Genomic DNA, 21190 nt, shown 5'->3' on the forward strand with positions numbered 1-21190 from the left:
GATTATAACATATGAAACTAAACAATTCTTCAAGTTTGCCACTTGATTTCATCTTAAACCTCATTTGTATCTTGGCGATTAAAATCTGCGTTTAAACCTTTCATGATTCTTAAAAACACCTCAATCGAGAGGATGAACCAACCGCACTTCATCTACGGAAGAAAAGATTGATGCATATAGCTATGCACCTGAAAACACTTGGAAACCGAGTAAACACTTAACACGTATCTGTGCTAGCTCCTTTGGCGTTGTTATTACCGAAAATAACTTTACAATTCCTTTCTAAATTAGCTAATTTTGTCACAGCTCCAGCAAATCAACTTCGACTTTCATTCGTATTAGCCATATTATAACTTTGATATATATATGATTGCCTTTTCCTTTATCGTTATCGGGGAACCTTTTGCGTTCTACCTTATTAGCAGTAGACTTACCAATAACTTTGTTAAACTTGACTTTACGAAAAATCATTATATTTATCAAAACCCCATCATGTGTTCATCCGCATTTTTTTAATTAGAATTGTCATACCAATTACTGGGAATCAGCAATCAGTATTTTGAATCTCGCAGCGTTTCTACTTCAACAGTTATATGTATACACATAACCTTTAACTCTTAGAATTATGATTTTCCATTCTGAAATTTTGAAAAGCACCCAGTCTACGAATCAATACTCGGAATGTTGAAAATGCTGACGAAGCAGCAAAAATTGTAAACGAGCTAAATAGTCGAAAGTTTGATGATAAAGAATAATATGTTAGCAAAGCTCAGAAAAGTTAGAACTGAAAAACGGATTGAGCAAACCATGAAAGAGACTCTGAACAAATCACAAGGACTAAACTCGTATATAAAGAATCCTGATGATTCTGTTTCTGATGAAATCTTTAGCGAATACCTTGCTCCTTAATCGCTCTAAATCATTGTGAATGAATTTCTTCATCACAATTTGATTCTAAAATTCTAAGACATTATCGTGTATTTCATTATTAATATCCTCAATATTTCTGAAGATATCTTCATAAATATTCTCGTCTGATATTAATTATCTCTCCGCTCTATCTGTGTTATATCATAAAAGAAACTGTTTTAGTTTCTAAAATTATGAAAAATTTGAGTTTGAATTATGAATGATTTTGAAGTAGTGTTGGAAATTGATGTATGAGTTAGTATATTATAATGACACTTGATCAACGTGATTATATTACAGTAAGTCATGCTGAGTTTCTAATGAAACATGATAATTCACAGACTATAACGTCATCATGTGCCATGTTACACGACTCCTACATTCTATCTAATCTATAAACACCTCAAGAACATATTTTCTTGATAGTTCTATCTTCTCTCTTGAATTATGATAATTTAACAAGTCAAGATTGTGCTATTACAATCTCACTCTTAGAACGTTAGTCATGTTCATTCGAAACTTCATACCCACGAATTTTGGACCATTACTTAATGTGCTTAATGGATAGAAGAAAAAACAGAGCATAAAGCTTCGAAGTGTAAATGGGGGTATAAATTGCAGCAAATAAGAGAAAGCATTAACTGTGGATGACAATGGTTACAGGAGATAGAAGCATGGGCTTCGAAATATAAGGGAAGATATAAAACCCAATAACAACACATAAATTACAAACCATGGATATTAATATGAATATAAAGACACGGTATAATTAAGAATAGTATCACCCCAAGGTAATTGTAGAAGTAAACAGATTTTTCTGGTGGAAGATTGAAAAGTAGGATGACAGAAATGATAATTAGAAAAATATCAAGGATTAGAACTGGATTAAGCATTTTCACAATCTTTTGGGATATATGAACTAAGAAAGAAAGTATAGGAATGGTGAAACTAATGGAATGGAAAAAGTTTTATTTATAATGGGAATATCAGACAGAGCAATTGAGGCAGATCACCGTATTTAATTATAGAGATCTTAATTTCCTTATTCGCCTAAGAATCAAATCTTTTAGATTTTGAAGATTTTCTTTAAATCCTTTGAATTTCGGAAATCAACTGTGTCCAAGTCAAGAATTGAGACGAATCTTTATATTCTCATTTCACTCTTTTGTGATAGCTTCATTCGTGCTCTTCGAATAATCGAATTGTTTTATCCATATTACTCAATTATGATAAAACTCTTTAATATATTTTATGGTTATTAATATTAATATAAATTAAGTGATCAGATCCAATTCCTCATATCGAATGCGAATTTTGGAGTCAAAATTTCAAAATAAAAAGTAAACCCATTTGTTCTTCGTGAAATTTGAGGTTGTATTGATGTTTTAGAATCAATTGAGGATTTGGAATGTTTCTAATGATTATTTTCAACCTATTTTATGTTATAAACATTGTCCAAAACTTTCTTGAATACGATATCAATTCTATTTTTTTTATGAAGCTGCGACAGCAGCTGTACAGGTTTTATATAATTTTTTTTTATTTTTTTCAAGGATCCTTATAGATTGGTTATGTTTGTTGATAATTATTAAAACAAATCAGTTATAGTTTAATACAACTACTGGTTCCCTGATCGATCTGTGAAGAAGAAGGAAAAAGGGTGCTATTTAATAACGGGTTTTAAAACAAACAGAGGGATATAATCACAGAAAAATCAAAATGGTCGAACGGCTATGATGTGTGTCGGGTGTGCGAGAGGTCTCGGGTTCGATTCTCGGCGATGGCGTTCTTTTTATTGAGCTTTTCTTCAAAGGTTGTAACCCTTTATTTTATTATTATTATTATTATTATTATTATTATTATTATTATTATTATTATTATTATTATTATTATTATTATTATTATTAAAATTAATATGATTTATGTTATTGTCATTATCATTATTAGTATTATCGTTATTAATAATATTGTTATCCTTAATCTAGTCTAAAATATTATCATTATCAATATTAGTAGCATAAACATTATTAACTTTATTATTGTTAGTATGATTATTATTATTTTTGTATTACTATTGTTATTATTAATTAATGCTAATACTACTAGTATTATATTTATTAAAAGTATTATAATTAGTATTGTAAACATAGTTATAAGTATTATTAATATTACCATTATTACTAAAGTAGCTTTATTTTCAAACCTGTCGTTGTTGTTAAGACTAATATTATCAATAAAAGTAACATCTTTACTATCATTATTATTAATAGATGTATGATCAATATCATTATTATTAAAAGTATTATGATTATGACAATAAAAGTTTTAAAGATTTTATCATTAAGATTATAATAATATATCTAAACGAATGGATTTTAAAACTATGGATAAAACTTTAATTTAATTGAATTACTAATTATTAGCATTATTATTAATAAAGTTATTATTATTATTAGTACATCAATATTATTATTATCAAAGATTATCTTTTTAAACAGATAAATATTTTATACTTATTACATATACTAATATTTCACATAACTATATAAATAAAACTTACTAATATGATTTATTTAAAAACATACATATAACAAACCATTGATTTTAAATATAACACTAAACAATAATGTATATAAATAAATATGGATATATTAATATACTAGATAGATATTAATCATTTTGAATATATACACAATTAAATATATAATATATAAATTAAGATATAATAAATGAAATTGTTCGATTACAAGTATATGTATTAATATACATATGAATGATATAGGTTCGTGAATCCAAGACCAACCCTACACTTGTTCATTGTCGTCATATGTATTTTTACTACAAAATACAATATGTGAGTTCATTTGATTCCCTTTTACTCTTTACATTTTTGGGACTGAGAATACATGCGCTACTTTTACAACTGCTTTATTAAATGCTTTTGAAATACATTTTGAACTGCGAATACATGAAATGCTTTTATAAATGTTTGACGAGATAGACACAAGCAAAACATTCCTCGAATGAATTATGTGGATGTGATAATTGCCACCATTGAATTATGTGGACGTGATAATTGCCACAATTGATATGAATATTTTCCCCCTGATTATTATTGCTTGATAACCTAAGAATTAGGGAACATCACTAATTTTGAGAATTAGTGCACACCTAATTGACGCGAATCCTAAAGGTAGCTACCGGGTTTAACACCCCCACTCAGAATGTTCACTAGACGGAAGGGCTAGTGGGCGTGGTGTTTAGTGCTTCAAAGTTTTTATGATTATTATACAGACGAGATGTTCTGTTTTGGGGATATTATTATGCGCATTATATGTTAAGGTCGGTTACCAAGCCAAGCTATGAAAGCAATGAAAAGTGAATGTTATGTATCGAGAGAATGATTTTATACACACGTTATCTGTATGTTATTTTTGTGCATAAGATATGTGTACGGTTACTAAGATTTATGAAAGATGATTTTGTACACGAGAAAGTTGTACTGTATTTAAAAGATATCGCATGTACATTACAGGTGGGTATAGGATTCGGGCCCATTTGTACCATGCATGATTTAAATCTTGTGGTCTATCAAAATGATGAATTTTATTGTTTTATGATAAACCTATGAAGTCACCAACCTTTTGGTTGACACTTGAAAGCATGTTTATTCTCAGGTATGAAAGAAATCTTTCGCTGTGCATTTGCTCATATTAGAGATATTACTTGGAGTCATTCATGACATATTTCAAAAGACGTTACATTCGAGTCATCGCGTTCATCAAGATTATTATTAAGTCAATTATAGTTGGAGGTATTATGAAATGGTATGCTTGCCGTTAACTTTTGATGTAAAGAAAGTGTGTCTTTTAAAAACGAATGCAATGTTTGTAAAATGTATCATATAGAGGTTAATTACCTCGCGATGTAATCAACTATTGTGAATCGTTTATATTGTATATGAACGGGGCATTTCACTCGCTATGGTAGTTACGAATTTCTTGTAATTCCATTTGGCCTAACTAAGGCACCGGCGGTGTTCATGGATCTTATGAACCGCGCGAGCAAACCGTATCTCGATAAGTTCATTATTGTATTCATCGATGATATCTTGGTCTATTCTAAAAGCGAAGAAGAGCACGAACAACACCTTCGACTTGTGTTCGAACTCTTGAGACAAGAACGACTCTATGCCAAATTCTCCAAGTGTGAATTTTGGTTGAAGGAAGTTCAATTTCTCGATCATAATGTAAGCGACCAAGGTATTAAGGTCGATCCCGCAAAAACTAAAGCCATTAGCAAATGGGAAACTCCTACTACTCCTACTCATATTCGTTAATTCTTAGGCCTCGCCGGGTATTATCGTAGTATAACGACCCTCATTTTTTTCCATCTATATTTTCTTCCTCTTAAATAATGCTCGAATAAATGATTTAAGTGAAATAAATAACTTTGATCCATAACTGACAAACTTTAAAAGTTATAAAACACACTAATTAACTTTGTGCACTAATTGATAAGTTAATAAAAGATGAAAATGATAAGTTTATGAACAACTGTGAACAAAGTATAATAACTTGAAACTTAAAGCCTTTATACAATTAAACTTGAACTTAAAAGGAGCCATTTTAACCAAACCAAACTACAAGGTCTAAAATGAAAAAGGATCCCTCACAAAATCCTAACCCTAGCCGTGATTTAGGGCAAGGGAAAAGACCCTTTTGCCCTCCCATTTTCGACCACCAAAAGCAAGCCATAATCACCACCACCTTAAACCCTAACTTGTTCCCTAAGCACTCCTAACTAAACCCTAATTCTAGATCCTTCCTAACTCAACTATAAAAGGAGGTGCTTGCTAACCATTTTTTCTCATCCCATTCTCATAATCTCTTAAGCAAATCACAAAGCAATCTCCCTCTCCTCCCTCTCTTGGCTCATGGCAAAAAACACCACCACCACCATTCGGTTTTTAACCAAACCGAATACCACCATCACTACTTCAAAGTTTTGGTTATTTGCTTCTTGATTCCGGGTAATCATCAAGTGATCTTCAACGTGTTCTTCGTGATCTTCAAAGTGTTCTTGAGTGTTTGAGTGCTTGGATCTTCATCTTCAAGTGTTCTTCTTTTCTTTTTGTTGATCTTCATCATACATCATCAAGGTATAACCCTAGATCCAAATCTTTTTAATTCTATCTTTCGATTCATGTTTATATTCATAATCATATTCATTCTTGATTCTTAATATTCATATTGTTCATGTAAAAAAATATATATACGCATATACATATACACGATTTAAAAAAAAAAAGGAAATTTTGTTGAATCTTAAAAACCCTAAAGATTTATCAAAGATTATGTTAATGTTTAAAATGGTAACAAATATATATACATAATATATATACATATACGGCTCATATATATATACAAAAATTTTTTATTATATATATATATACATACGGATATATTAAAAAATATATATATAGACTATATATACATATATACACGATACATATACATATACATATAAACATTATACAATACTTAAACCCTAATTAACCTAACCCTACTTTATTAAACCCAAATTTACTACCTAAACCCTAAACCTAAATACACCACTAAACCCTAATCATTAATACTACTTTAATTAATTAAACCTAATTAATTAATACTACTACTTACTACTTAACCCTAACTACTAATACTACTTAACTAATAAACCCTAATATTACTAATCACTTACTTAATACTACTTATACTATACTACTTAACACTTACACACTTATACTACTACTAACACTTATAATGTACTACTTATATTATAATACTTATATTATAAGATTATAACATACACGATAATGTGTGATTACTCGAACGTCAACGCTACTTAAGGCCTAGGGTGATCCTTGGTACCATTATGGGACGCTTGTGGATCTCGAATGCCAAGACTTAGATTCTGGTTAAGAGATCCTGGACCAACCGGTAACAATAGATCATTCAAGTGACTCGGCGGTGGCATAGATGTTTGGGTATGGTGCACAATATCAAAACCCGACTATAGTGATCATACACTCGCTAAGTGAACAACACTTGGTCACTTGCACACTTAATAAGTGGTGGACTTATTAAGGACAACCCACTAGTGTTCAACACTAACTTGCTAAAAATGGAAACTCACTAAATGTGGAAACTTACTAAAAATGGGAATTTAGTAAAATGAACTACACTTAAACACTTGCATACTTAACTTAAACTTGGGCAAACATTTAACTACTATTAAATGTCATTAGGTTGACTTTCTGCTCACATTCATCCAACTCTTCTATTCCGAGGAATAACAAACTCTTCTCCTACTTACTAAGGTGAACTTCATAGCCCCACTTTATATTGTGCACAACTTATTTAACTTACTGGGGTGAGATACATGCTACTTTTAATATTTACAAATTAGACACAAGTACCAACTACTAAACTGTGCTATACCTGGCTATGTCCTGTAAGTCCCCACTGTGATATTTTTAATTGCTTTTACATAACGTATGCTTAGTTATTGGTATCGGGAGTAACGTCCTCGATACATTTAACCAAGTCATTGTATTACTTAATAATGAGTCAAACCGACAAGGACAGTACAACTTGCCATGGGGCAAACTTTGAAACTGTTTAGTCTAAATATCACAAACTTGGCACTACTTTTAGATCCCTGCGAGATCTACTTTTATAAATAAAAATCTTGTGGTCTAAACAACGCTTAACTATTTTGTTAAACCTATGAACTTTACTCAACCTTTTTGGTTGACACTTTAGCATGTTTAGTCTCAGGTTACAATTGATCAGCTTGCTCTTATCTATGTGATGCTACTTGGACTCTAGGACTTGAAGAAAGAGTCACATTTATTATTTATGCATTTATGAACATTTACATTCTTGTAATTTCAATTCTTGTAACGACATTCTATTTTCCGCTGCATATTCAATAAAGTTATTTTTATCATATAGTGTCGTTCTCGTTATATAATATGTTGGTATTTTTGATATTAATTTCACATTCACCCAGGCCCTAACTGGGGGTGTGATAGATTGGTATCTGAGCGTAACCAGGCTGTTATAGAGAACCAGGATTGCATCATTATGTGTACCTTACTTGCTCGCTAAGGTGCCTTAGCAATCTAGGAAACTATAACCTTTCCTGCCTTAGACTTAAAGCACTTAGGATTACCTTATAATCTTAACAACTTTGCTTTAATAATCTTTGCTTAAGATTCTAATCAAAGTCTCTTTCCTAATGTTAGGATGTCAAGCGTTAATCAAAGCAACTCTCTTCGAACCTACTGAAGTAATGGCTCACTTCAAACCTGCCACCGAAGTAGGTACTGGATACTCTTCAACTGCAAGACCAGTCCGAAGCCCTCTTTTTGGTCCTGCCTCACCACCATTGAACTATAGTCCAAATACTCTTCAAGATTCATCTAAGTCTCCCGAATACTACCCGACCCCGAGAACTGAAGACAAGGGGAAATGTCCTGAGGAAACTGGTCCATCCAGGAAAAGAGCCCGATCTCCTTTTTGTGATATTGATGCTAAGTATGAGATAGTGAACTTGCGAAAGACTACTGAAAAGAACTTGGAAGGTTTGCTTCACCACGTGGCGAGAGTTGAGGTTCGAATGGACGAGAAAGACCGAGAAGTTAAGAAACAGGTAGAAGAAAATGCTAAGATGAGAAAAGAGTTGATGATGCTGAGATATGAGGAAGAACGCAACACCCGCTGGGGAAAGCAGTCACTTGCTTATCTAAAAGAGGATGTTGATTTCCAGATGAAGATGGAGAGAAATCGAGTCGATAAGCAGCTTGCTCTAAAGGAGTACGATAACAACACAGTCAACAACCGTGTTACCAACCTCTATGATAACCTCGAGAATCTCTATGAGAAACAAAAAGAGAAGAACGAGAAAATAGAGAAGTTTATGAAGGAGGCTGAGAAGAAGAAGTGAACCCGACTTTTGTTTTGTTTTGTTTTGTTTTCCATTCTTTTATTCCCTAAAGGCTTTGCCTAAGACTATTTCTATATTCAACCCGTGTAGTAAAAAGGCTTATTTAATACCTCATTTCTAATAATATAAAGTGTTTCATTTATATCATGTTGATATCAATACTTTATCTTTACCATACTTGTAATTGCTCAAACTTATAACTTGTGAACTTATCAAACTTATGTTCACTTTTATGTAGTGAAGCATCATGCCTCGCACACCTACTGTTAACAGCATTGTGTTGACCATTGAGCAATTTCAACAATTACTTGCTGCCGCCCAAGGCAACGTCCAACCTAATCATGCTAACAATCAACCAAAACCTTGTTCTTACAAGGACTTTATGAACTGCAATCCTCTCGCTTTCAAGGGAAGTAAAGAGGCCGTTGAACTAGTCCGATGGTTCGAAAAACTAGAGTCCATCTTCCGTGTCTGCAACTGCGGGGACAATGACCGAGTTAAATATGCCACTAGTTCATTAGCTGGCAATGCTATGACTTAGTGGACCGCTCATGCTAAGTCTGTGGGAATCAATAATGCTAATGCAACCCCATGGGATGAACTTAAAGGCATGATGGTTAATAAGTTTTGTCCTAGAAGTCAAGTCTAAAAGCTTGAAGTCGAGTTCTGGGAACACAAAGTTAATGGTACCGACATTGAAAGCTACACTAATCGTTTTCTTGAGCTTTCTACCTTGTGTCCCGAGATGTTTCCTACTGAGCTGAGAAGGATCGAAAGGTACATTAAAGGTCTCCCTGAGGATGTTCAGGGAAATTTATCGCTGCTGAGAAAGTTACCCTTGATGCCGTGATTCTCATGGCTCAAAATCTGATGATGGCCAAAAGAAGAAGAGCTTTGGCTAGTAAGAAAGTTGATACCAAGAGTAGTGATGGAGAGTAGTGATGGTAAAAGGAAATTTGAGCCGTCTCAAGGTTCAAACCAGAATATTGCTAAGAAGCCTGCTGATAGCACTAGGACCGGTTATATAGGGATTAAGCCCTAATGTGCTCGTTGTGAAAGGCACCGCCCATGGCAGTGCACTGCTACTTGTTCTTTATGTAAGAAGGTGGGACATGTAGCTAAGACTTGTAAGACTCCTCCGAAAGATAAAGCTGTTGTTGCTGCTAAAGCTCCTCCTACTTGTTACACCTGTGGAGAAAAGGGGCATATTAGTCCTCACTGCCTGAAGAAGAAAGATACCCCTGCTACTGGAGCTAATACCACCAATGCAAAGAGTCGTGCGTTTGTCATAATGGCTAAGGAAGCCCATGAGTAAGATGAAGTCATTACGGGTATGTTTCTTGTCAATAATTGCTACGCAAACATTTTATTCGATACGGGTGCCGATAAGAGTTACGTGTCTAGTGAGTTTTGTACCTTATTCACTGAGAGGCCACAACCCCTAGAAACTAAACGACTAGTAGAGGTAGCAAATGAAAAAGTTATGAAAGTTGATCACATCTATAAAAACAATAATCTAAAACTAGCCGACCAAGAATTTAATATTGACCTTTTGCCTGTCGAGTTTGCAAGCTTCGATGTCGTAGTTGGAATGGACTGGTTACATCCATTACATGCTGCAATCCTGTGTTTCGATAAGACTGTTAACATTCCATTGGGAAATGGAGAGACTCTCGTCATTCAAGGCGACAAGAGTGGTTCCAAGCTCAACATCATTTCTTGCATCAAGACCCGTAAATACCTTATGAAAGGTTATCCCGCGATATTAGCCCATGTTAAGATAGTCGAACCAAAGGAAAAGCTATTGATGACGTGCCGGTGGTTATAGATTATCCCGATGTATTTCTTGAAGATCTTCCTGGTCTTCCACCTCCTCGACAAGTCGAATTTCAGATTGATTTATCTCCTGGTGCTGCTCCTGTTGCTAAAGCACCATACCATTTAGCACCTTTCGAAATGAAGCAACTTTCCAACTAACTCCAAGAACTATTGGATAAAGGTTTCATTCGTCCAAGCTCGTCCCCATGGGGAGCTCCTATTATATTCATTATAAAGAAAGATGGTACGTTGAGGATGTGTATTGATTACCGCGAATTCAACAAGCTTACTATCAAGAACCGCTATCCATTACAGCGTATTGATGATCTATTTTACCAACTTCAAGGGTCGAGTGTTTATTCAAAAATTGATCTGAGGTCCAGTTATCACCAACTTAGGGTCAAGGAATCCGATATTCCTAAGACTGCATTTTGTACTCGTTATGGGCACTATGAATTTTGTGTCATGCCTTTTGGCTTAACTAATGCTTTTGCCGTGTTCATGGATCTTATGAATCGTGTCTGTAAACCATATCTCGACAAATTTGTCATTGTTTTCATTGACGACATCTTAATCTACTCAAAGAGTGAGAAAGAACATGAGCAGCATTTGCGCATGATTCTTGAACTCTTACGAAAGGAACAACTCTACGCTAAGTTTTCGAAGTGCGAGTTTTGCCTTAAAACCGTACAATTCTTCGGACATGTTGTTGATAGTAACGGAATACATGTCGATCCAGCTAAGATTACTGCTATTCAAAACTGGGAGATACCAAAGACCGCGAAGCATATTTGTCAATTTTTGGGACTTGTCGGTTATTATCGGAGATTTATAAAAGATTTTTCCCTCCTTGCTAAACCCCTTACAAAGTTAACTCACAAAGGGAAGAAGTTTGAGTGGTCCAAAGAACAGGAATCTGCTTTCAAGATTCTGAAGGATAAATTGACCACATCCCCGATTCTATCTTTACCTGAAGGTACTGACAATTTTGTTGTTTACTTTGATGCCTCAAAGCAAGGCTTTGGTTGTATATTAATGCAATGTGAAAAGGTTATTGCCTATGCATCTAGACAGTTGAAAAAACATGAGAAGAACTATATCACACATGACCTGGAATTAGGAGTCGTGGTATTTGCACTAAAGATGTGGAGACATTACCTCTATGGGGTTAGAATCACGGTGTATACTAATTATAAAAGTCTTCAGCATATCTTTGACCATAAGCAATTAAACATGAGGCAAAGGCGTTGGATTGAGTTATTAAATGATTATGACTGTGAGCTGAAATATCATCCTGGCAAGGCAAATGTAGTTGCCGATGCCCTTAGTCGAAAAGATAATGTTAGACGTGTTCGTGCTTTAAACCTGAAGATCAAATCAAACCTTATATCACGAATCTGTGAAGCTCAACTTGAAGCTATTAAACCGACACTTATCAAAGGTGAAGGACCTATCGGTTTCGAGAACCAACTCCAAGTGAAAGCAAATGGTACATGGTACTTTGGTAACAGAATTTGGGTTCCTCGCTTCGGTAATCTTCGTGATCTAGTCTTGGACAAAGCTCATAAGACTAGGTACTCTATTCATCCCGGTTCCAGTAAGATGTACCACAATGTGAAGGAATTCTACTGGTGGCCTAACATGAAAGCCGACATTTCTACTTATGTTAGTAAGTGTCTCACTTGTTTGAAAGTCAAAGATGAACATCAAAAGCCTTCTGGTCGGTTGACACAACCCGATATCCCGCAGTGGAAGTGGGAATGTATCATTATGGATTTCGTTACTAAGTTGCCTAAGACTTCAAATGGTAACGATACTATTTGGGTCATAGTTGATCGTCTTACTAAATCTGCACATTTCTTACAGATCAAGGAAACCACAAGATGGAGAAATTATTGCAACTCTATATTAAAGAAATTGTCTCACGTCATGGAGTTCCTATCTCAATTATTTCTGATCACGACAGTCGATTCGTTTCTAGATTCTGGAAAACTTTGCAATCTGCTCTTGGAACTCAACTCGACATGAGTACAGCCTATCATCCGCAAACTGATGGCCAAAGTGAACGAACCATTCAAACCATGGAAGATATGCTACGTACTTGTGCAATCGATTTCGGCAAAGGTTGGGATAGACATCTACCTTTAGCTAAATTTTCCTACAACAACAGTTATCACTCTAGCATTAAGGCTGCACCTTTTGAAGCCTTATACAGACGAAAATGTAGATCCCCATTATGCTGAGATGAACTAGAGGACAGACATTTAACTGGTCCTGAAATTATTCATGAAACTAACGAAAAGATCGTTCAGATTAAGAAACGATTAGAAACTGCCCGCAGCCGACAAAATAGCTATGCCGATAAGCATCAGAAGGATATAGAATTCCAAGTTAGAGATAAAGTCATGTTGAAAGTATCCCCTTGGAAAGGCGTCGTCTGCTTTGGTAAACGAAGAAAACTCAGTCCACAATATGTTGGACCTTTCACAATCACTCAAAGAGTCAGTCCCGTGGCGTACCGATTGGAACTACACACTGAACTTAGCCAAGTACATGATGTGTTTCATGTCTCGAATCTTAAAAAGTGTCTTGCTGATGACACACTTGTTATTCCTTTAGATGATATCCGCATTGATGAGCAAATGCACTTCATTGAAGAACCTATAGAAATCATGAATGAAGAGGTCAAACAAACGCGTAAAAGCAACATACCTATCGTTAAAGTCCATTGAATTCGCGCAGAGGCCCCGAATATACATGGGAACGCAAAGAACAAATGATACGGAAATATTCCCATCTCTTCTCAAACGCTGATGCATCCGAGAAATCTACCTAAAACTTCGGGACGGAGTTGCTAATAATGGGGAGGTACTATAACGACCCTCATTTTTTTCCATCTATATTTTCTTCCTCTTAATTAATGCCCAAATAAATGATTTAAGTGAAATAAATAACTTTGATCCATAACTGACAAACTTTAAAAGTTATAAAACACACTAATTAACTTTGTGCAATAATTGACAAGTTAATAAAAGATGAAAATGATAAGTTTATGAACTACTGTGAACAAAGTATAATAACTTGAAATTTAAAGCCTTTAAACAATTAAACTTGAACTTAAAAGGAGATTTTAACCAAACCAAACTACAAGGTCTAAAACGAAAAAGGATCCCTCACAAAACCCTAACCCTAGCCGTGATTTAGGGTAAGGGAAAAGACCCATTTGCCCACCTATTTTCGGCCACCAAAAGCAAGCCATAATCACCACCACCTTAAACCCTAACTTGTTCCCTAAGCACTCCTAACTAAACCCTAATTCTAGATCCTTCCTAACTCAACTATAAAAGGAGGTGATTGCTAACCATTTTTTCTCATCCCATTCTCATAATCTCTTAAGCAAATCACAAAGCAATCTCCCTCTCCTCCCTCTCTTGGCTCACGGCCAAAAACACCACCACTACCATTCGATTTTTAACAAAACCGAATACCACCATCACCACTTCAAAGTTTTGGTTATTTGCTTCTTGATTTCGGGTAATCTTCAAGTGATCTTCAATGTGTTCTTCGTGATCTTCAAAGTGTTCTTGAGTTTTCGAGTGCTTGGATCTTCATCTTCAAGTGTTCTTTTTTTCTTTTTGTTGATCTTCATCATACATCATCAAGGTATAATCCTAGATCCAAATCTTTTAAATTCTATCTTTCGATTCATGTTTATATTCATAATCATATTCATTCTTGATTCTTAATATTCATATTGTTCATGTAAAAAAATATATGTACGCATATACATATACACGATTTAAAAAAAAAAGGAAATTTTGTTGAATCTTAAAAACCCTAAAGATTTATCAAAGATTATGTTAATGTTTAAAATGGTAACAAATATATATACATAATATATATACATATACGGCTCATATATATATATACAAATTTTTTTTATTATATATATATATATATATATATATATATATATATATATATATATATATATATATATATATATATATATATATGGATATATTAAAATATATATATATATATATATATATATATATATATATATATATATATATATATATATATATATATATATATATACACGATACATATACATATATACATATTAAATACTTAAACCCTAATTAACCTAACCCTAATTTATTAAACCCTAATTTACTACCTAAACCCTAAACCTAAATACACCACTAAACCCTAATCATTAATACTACTTTAATTAATTAAACCTAATTAATTAATACTACTACTTACTACTTAACCCTAACTACTAATACTACTTAACTACTAAACCCTAATATTACTAATCACTTACTTAATACTACTTATACTATACTACTTATACTACTTATACTACTTAACACTTATACACTTATACTACTACTAACACTTATAATGTACTACTTATATTATAATACTTATATTATAAGATTATAACATACACGATAATGTGTGATTACTCGAACGTCAATGCTACTTAAGGCCTAGGGTGATCCTTGGTACCATTATGGGACGCTTGTGGATCTCGAATGCCAAGACATAGATTTTGGTTAAGAGATCCTCGGCCAACCGGTAACCATAGATCATTCAAGTGACTCAGCGGTGGCATAGATGTTTGGGTATGGTGCACAATATCAAAACCCGACTATAGTGATCATACACTCGCTAAGTGAACAACACTTGGTCACTTGCACACTTAATAAGTGGTGGACTTATTAAGGACAACTCACTAGTGTTCAACACTAACTTGCTAAAAATGGAAACTCACTAAAAGTGGAAACTTACTAAAAATGGGAATTTAGTAAAACGAACTACACTTAAACACTTGCATACTTAACTTAAACTTGGGCAAACATTTTACTACTCTTAAATGTCATTAGGTTGACTTTCTGCTCACATTCATCCAACTCTTCTATTCCGAGGAATAACAGACTCTTCTCCTGCTTACTAAGGTGAACTTCATAGCCCCACTTTATATTATGCAAAACTTATTTAACTTACTGGGGTGAGACATATGCTACTTTTAATATTTACAAATTAGACACAAGTACCAACTACTAAACTGTGCTATACCCGGCTATGTCATGCAAGTCTCCACTGTGATATTTTTAATTGCTTTTACATAACGCATGCTTAGTTATTGGGGGTAGGCCTATCGGGAGTAACTTCCCCGATACATTTGACCAAGTCTGTAACGACCCTGGATTTTCCAACGTTTATTTATTAATAATTGTTATTATTAATACGTGTGATAAAACGAATGTATGTTATTACACTTACATGTTGCCATGATTACCCGAACTTGACTTTAATTGCCCGAAACGTCTTTGTGACACCCGGAACTTACACGAATAATATTTTCAAGTATTATTTACATTCATGATTAATTTTATTAATCATTTTGATTAACTATGGTGATTAGTTAGTTACTTGGGCTTTAATTGGATTTAATTGTTAATTAATGGAACTTGGGCTTGTTTAAAGTAAATGGACTCATGATATTGGACTTCCAAGCCCACCCTACCTTTTAAGTGGACTTAGTTAGCCCACTCTTTCATGTGTAAGTATCAAATTTGATGGAAACTAGTTAGTTGTTGCACTTGGAATCTAGTTAGCAACTTATCCCCATGAAACCCCATCTAATAACCACCTTTTATGAGCTTTACCATGCATGGACCATTAAACAACTCTCTTCCTTTTTTTGTTGCTGCAGAACCGTGACCCTATAGGGCATGGGGAAGGATTTTTGTTTCATTTTCTCATCACTTCATTTGCTTGTTTCTCTCATTTTCAAAACACAAAACTTACTAGCTTTCTTTTTCTCTTTTTCTCTCTAAAATTGTAAGTAAACTTGAAGCTCTTTCTCTTCTTCTTTTCTTTACAAAACCAAACCTATCAACCTTGAATCATCATCATCTTTTGTTACTTGTTCTTGATTATTGTTTAACTGCTTGTCTTTGTTAATTGTTGTTACTTACTTACATGTTACAAGAATAAACTTTCTAGTTTGATTCTTCTTTTATCTTGTATCTTCAAGAACACATAAGAACTTAACTTACTAGTTATGTTCTACATACACTTTCTTAAAAGATTGCAAGTTCATGTGTTGATTAAACTCATACTTGAAGTTCATGAAGTAAACTTTAAAGTTTACTTTCTAAAGATCAAACTTTGGTTTAAATCTTTAAAGTATGAACAACCATGAATAATTTACTTGTTTACTTAGTTTACTACTTCATTCTTGCACTTTAATTTCATTATTTATGTTCTTGTTGGTCAAATGTTACAAGTTAACTTTGGTCTCATTAATCTTGAACTTAAAGTTAACTTTAAAGTTCAAGAACATATAAAGGAAACTTTTTAATTATAACTTTGTATACTTATGTTTGATCTAGACTTTTGAGTCTTGGATCTTCAAGATCTAACTAAGAACTATGTTCTACATTTTAAGATCTTGATTTCATAAGTTCATTTTCAAGTTTGTAACTTATTATTAGTCTTATAGTTCATGTAAGTGTCAAACCTAAGACTTTGATGTAACTTTGGTTCATCAAACTACATGCAACTCTTAAGTGAGTTGTGCTTCATGTCTTAGACTGCACTAGGGTTATGATGGTCAAGACTTGGTTAAGATGATGTAGATACATCAATAAGTTGTACACTTGAAGCTATATGCATCAAGGATGAGAACCATGATGAACATCAAGCACCAAGACCACCGGAACCCTTTTAAACTTACTGTTTCTGTCCAAACCTACTGACCTGCTGTTTCTGTAACATACCAGCAGACCTGGGCTGTTCTAACCATGATTTGTAGATATATCTTTTATATTAGATAACTTTTCATATAGGACTCGTCTTAATCCGAGTTACGGTTTAGGATTTATGGCCCTCCGATCGTTACTATGTCTTTTAACGTTGTGCAGAAATTTCAGACCAACTCGCACTTAAACCGTCACCACGGTTAAACGAAGACGAGTTTGCTTCTGTAAATTTTACCACACTTAAGGGACTCATATACGGAGCCATGGCCACTGGTCTCACCTTAATTCAGTAAGGGTAGAGGCCGTGGTGACTGATCGAAGTCAGCCTTTGTTTTAAACTACTTTCATAAACGAAACCTACTTTACGTCTTTTGTTTGATGATGAATGATGATGACCTTTATGACCTTAAATACATACTTTTAAACCTATTAAGACGATTTACTGACTTAGTATTATTTGCCTTAGGTTGAGGACCTTCGGACCGATTACTTGCACACCTTTTCCGAACCGACCTTACGACTACAATATCATTGTGAGTTATAGCATTCCCTTTTTACTTTAACTTATTTTGGGAACTGAGATTACATGCGGATTTTATATTTTACATACTAGGCACGAATACTTAAACTTATATATGTGTGGGTTATATAACGGAAGAAACATTCCCTTTAGCTCGGTAACGTTTAATCATTGGTTTTTGAACCATGAACGCGAATCTTAGATATGGATCCATAATGTTTGACATCCCCACTCGGGCTAGTAGCGCTAGCATTTAACGAGTGTTTAATACTTCGTAGACATACACACTTGCCAAGTGTACTTTCAGGGGGTATAAACGTTAAGTTAGTTACCAAGTGCCCACGGTTAACATATACTTTATCATACTATTTTGAAACGCTCTTTGTAGCACTGAAATCTCGTGGCCTACCTTACATACTGTTATACTTAAACTATAGCTCACCAACCTTTGTGTTGACGTTTTTAAGCATGTTTTTCTCAGGTGCTTGAGATTAGCTTCCGCTGTGTACTAGTCGTGCTGTAGACACCCGCTGCTTAGAGTTGTCATCGCATGAACTACTTTATCCTGCATTCATACTTTACTACTTTTGAACTAAGACTTGTAATGACCATTGTGGTCACATACACTTATTATTTGCTTCTACTTAGTGAAGCATGCTTTTGAAATGTAAAACATTTAATGTCGGTTATGACATCACCTTTTTATCGTGAATGCAACATCTTTAATTACAGCATATAGTACTTAACCTTGTAATGATCCTGTTGTTGATGGTCCGTACATGATGATTTGGTACGGGGCGTCACATTAAGAACCATTACAAGGATCATTACATTACAAGGATCATTACATGATGGTTTGGTCCGTACATGTAATGATCCTTGTAATGGTTCTTAATGTGACGCCCCGTACCAAATCATCATGTACGGACCATCAACAACAGGATCATTACAAGGTTAAGTACTATATGCTGTAATTAAAGATGTTGCATTCACGATAAAAAGGTGATGTCATAACCCACATTAAATGTTTTACATTTCAAAAGCATGCTTCACTAAGTAGAAGCAAATAATAAGTGTATGTGACCACAATGGTCATTACAAGTCTTAGTTCAAAAGTAGTAAAGTATGAATGCAGGATAAAGTAGTTCATGCGATGACAACTCTAAGCAGCGGGTGTCTACAGCACGACTAGTACACAGCGGAAGCTAATCTCAAGCACCTGAGAAAAACATGCTTAAAAACGTCAACACAAAGGTTGGTGAGCTATAGTTTAAGTATAACAGTATGTAAGGTAGGCCACGAGATTTCAGTGCTACAAAGAGCGTTTCAAAATAGTATGATAAAGTATATGTTAACCGTGGGCACTTGGTAACTAACTTAACGTTTATACCCCCTGAAAGTACACTTGGCAAGTGTGTATGTCTACGAAGTATTAAACACTCGTTAAATGCTAGCGCTACTAGCCCGAGTGGGGATGTCAAACATTATGGATCCATATCTAAGATTCGCGTTCATGGTTCAAAAACCAATGATTAAACGTTACCGAGCTAAAGGGAATGTTTCTTCCGTTATATAACCCACACATATATAAGTTTAAGTATTCGTGCCTAGTATGTAAAATATAAAATCCGCATGTAATCTCAGTTCCCAAAATAAGTTAAAGTAAAAAGGGAATGCTATAACTCACAATGATATTGTAGTCATAAGGTCGGTTCGGAAAAGGTGTGCAAGTAATCGGTCCGAAGGTCCTCAACCTAAGGCAAATAATACTAAGTCAGTAAATCGTCTTAATAGGTTTAAAAGTATGTATTTAAGGTCATAAAGGTCATCATCATTCATCATCAAACAAAAGACGTAAAGTAGGTTTCGTTTATGAAAGTAGTTTAAAACAAAGGCTGACTTCGATCAGTCACCACGGCCTCTACCCTTACTGAATTAAGGTGAGACCAGTGGCCATGGCTCCGTATATGAGTCCCTTAAGTGTGGTAAAATTTACAGAAGCAAACTCATCTTCTTTTAACCGTGATGACGGTTTAAGTGCGAGTAGGTCTGAAATTTCTGCACAACGTTAAAAGACATAGTAACGGTCGGAGGGCCATAAATCCTAAACCGTAACTCGGATTAAGACGAGTCCTATATGAAAAGTTATCTAATATAAAAGATATATCTACAAATCATGGTTAGAACAGCCCAGGTCTGCTGGTATGTTACAGAAACAGCAGGTCAGTAGGTTTGGACAGAAACAGTAAGTTTAAAAGGGTTCCGGTGGTCTTGGTGCTTGATGTTCATCATGGTTCTCATCCTTGATGCATATAGCTTCAAGTGTACAACTTATTGATGTATCTACATCATCTTAACCAAGTCTTGACCATCATAACCCTAGTGCAGTCTAAGACATGAAGCACAACTCACTTAAGAGTTGCATGTAGTTTGATGAACCAAAGTTACATCAAAGTCTTAGGTTTGACACTTACATGAACTATAAGACTAATAATAAGTTACAAACTTGAAAATGAACTTATGAAATCAAGATCTTAAAATGTAGAACATAGTTCTTAGTTAGATCTTGAAGATCCAAGACTCAAAAGTCTAGATCAAGCATAAGTATACAAAGTTATAATTAAAAAGTTTCCTTTATATGTTCTTGAACTTTAAAGTTAACTTTAAGTTCAAGATTAATGAGATCAAAGTTAACTTGTAACATTTGACCAACAAGAACATAAATAATGAAATTAAAGTGCAAGAATGAAGTAGTAAACTAAGTAAACAAGTAAATTATTCATGGTTGTTCATACTTTAAAGATTCAAACCAAAGTTTGATCTTTAGAAAGTAAACTTTAAAGTTTACTTCATGAACTTCAAGTATGAGTTTAATCAACACATGAACTTGTAATCTTTTAAGAAAGTGTATGTAGAACATAACTAGTAAGTTAAGTTCTTATGTGTTCTTGAAGATACAAGATAAAAGAAGAATCAAACTAGAAAGTTTATTCTTGTAACATGTAAGTAAGTAACAACAATTAATAAAGACAAGTAGTTAAACAATAATCAAGAACAAAAGATGTTGATGATTCACGGTTGCTAGGTTTGATTTTGTAAAGAAAAGAAGAAGAGAAAGAGCTTCAAGTTTACTTACAATTTTAGAGAGAAAAAGAAAGCTAGTAAGTTT

Source organism: Rutidosis leptorrhynchoides, chromosome 10, assembly GCF_046630445.1.
Source record: "Rutidosis leptorrhynchoides isolate AG116_Rl617_1_P2 chromosome 10, CSIRO_AGI_Rlap_v1, whole genome shotgun sequence".
Classification (NCBI taxonomy): Eukaryota; Viridiplantae; Streptophyta; class Magnoliopsida; order Asterales; family Asteraceae; genus Rutidosis; species Rutidosis leptorrhynchoides.